Raw genomic sequence first — 1,886 nt, forward strand, 5'->3', positions numbered from 1 at the left:
TGCCCGCGCTAAGCCCCGCCCCCAAGGCCTTCGGCTACATGGGTCCTGAGCCTAGGCCCCGCCCTATGCTCAAACGTCACCCTACGTAGGCCCTGCCCCACCCTAAACCCCACCCCTGCCTAAGTTCCACCCCCCCAAACTCCTCCCCCCATAGCCAAGGCCTTTTTTTTTTCTTTTTTCTTCTTTTAGGTTGGGGTTTTGTTTTACCTTGTTGTTGCTGATTCATTTATATATATATTTTCTAATCTTTTATTTTTCTAATTTTATTTTATTCTTTATACTTTGTTATTGTTCTGCTCCTTTTGGCTTGTTCTCCCCCTTTTTTTTTTTTTGGCGGTACGTGGGCCTCTCACTGTCGTGGCCTCTCCCATTGCGGAGCACAGGCTCCGGACGTGCAGGCTCAGCGGCCATGGCTCACGGGCCCAGCCGCTCCACGGCATGTGGGATCTTCCCGGACGGGGGCACGAACCCGTGTCCCCTGCATCGGCAGGCGGACTCTCAACCACTGAGCCACCAGGGAAGCTCTGTCCCAGTATAATTTTTTAGAGTGCTTCATTTTGTTAGCAAACAAAACTTGGGTCCACTCATCCACTTGCAGTAAAGCCAATCTACTGACACTGGGTTGTGGTGAAGGAGAGTGTAAGGTTTATTGCAGGGCGCCAAGCAAGGAGTCCAGGCAGCTAACACTCAAAAGGCCTGAACTATCCAATGGCTTTCAGAGAAAGGTTTTTAAAGACTGGATGAGGGAAAGGGTTGCAGGGTACACAATCGGCTCGTGGACGTTCTTCTGATTGGTTGGTGGTGAGGCAATCAGGAGTCAACATCATCAACCTTCTGGTTCCAACCAGTCTGGGGTCCACATGTTCATGGTCAGCATACAGTTAACTTCTTCCACCTGGTGGGGGTTTCAGTATCTGCAAAACAGCTCAAAGGACATGGCTCAGAATATTATCTTAGCCCTTGAGGAGGAACTAAAGGTCCTTGACTTTGTTTAATGGTTAAACTATTATTTTTTTGTCTTGCTTGAATGTTTTCTTTTGTTTCTGCATTTTCACACTTTGATTGAATCTATTCTTTGGAACTCAGGAAGACCTAGGAATCTAAAGTTTTTATGAAAACAAAAGGCAGGCACAGGACATGGGGGGATCTGTCCTGGGAAGGCCTCATAGGGTCCTGCTCGGTTACACTTTTACCCTCAAGTGTGCTGGTTTGGACAACAAATTATACAGCCCCTCCTTCTCCATGCCTTTGCCCAAGCTGAATTTCCCACCTGAAATGCCCTCTGTTTCCGTTTTCTCTTCCAATTCAAATCCTTTATTTCCTTTGTACCAAATTCAAGATTGTCTGTGCCAAACCACTGCTCACAAGTTCCTTTCCTTTCTCTGAAATCCTCTAATACCCAAATAATTTATGCCACAAAATCTTTGACTGTGTTGCTTTTTTTTTGCCCCAGTAGTTTTCATTCATTGGATAATGGATATTTGTCATCTGCAGCTACCCAATCTTTTCAAGATTCCCCCTACATTTTGGCAATTTTTTTTTTTTTTTTTTTTTTTTTTTTTTTTTTTGTGGTACGTAGGCCTCTCACTGTTGTGGCCTCTTCCGTTGCGGAGCACAGGCTCCGGACGCACAGGCTCAGCGGCCACAGCTCACAGGCCCAGCCGCTCCGTGGCATGTGGGATCTTCCCGGAGCAGGGCACAAACCCGTGTCCCCTGCATCGGCAGGCGGGCTTTCAACCACCGCGCCACCAGGGAAGCCCTTGGCAATATTTTTATATGAAGCATGCCCTTCCTACGGTAGAAACTCCAAACTGGGCATTCCTAGACTTCCTTGCAGCTAAGGTGGGGGCCCATGACCTGGGTTCCACCAACCAGATGCATCCACG

The sequence above is a fragment of the Tursiops truncatus genome, chromosome 8 (genome assembly GCF_011762595.2).
Source record: "Tursiops truncatus isolate mTurTru1 chromosome 8, mTurTru1.mat.Y, whole genome shotgun sequence".
Classification (NCBI taxonomy): Eukaryota; Metazoa; Chordata; class Mammalia; order Artiodactyla; family Delphinidae; genus Tursiops; species Tursiops truncatus.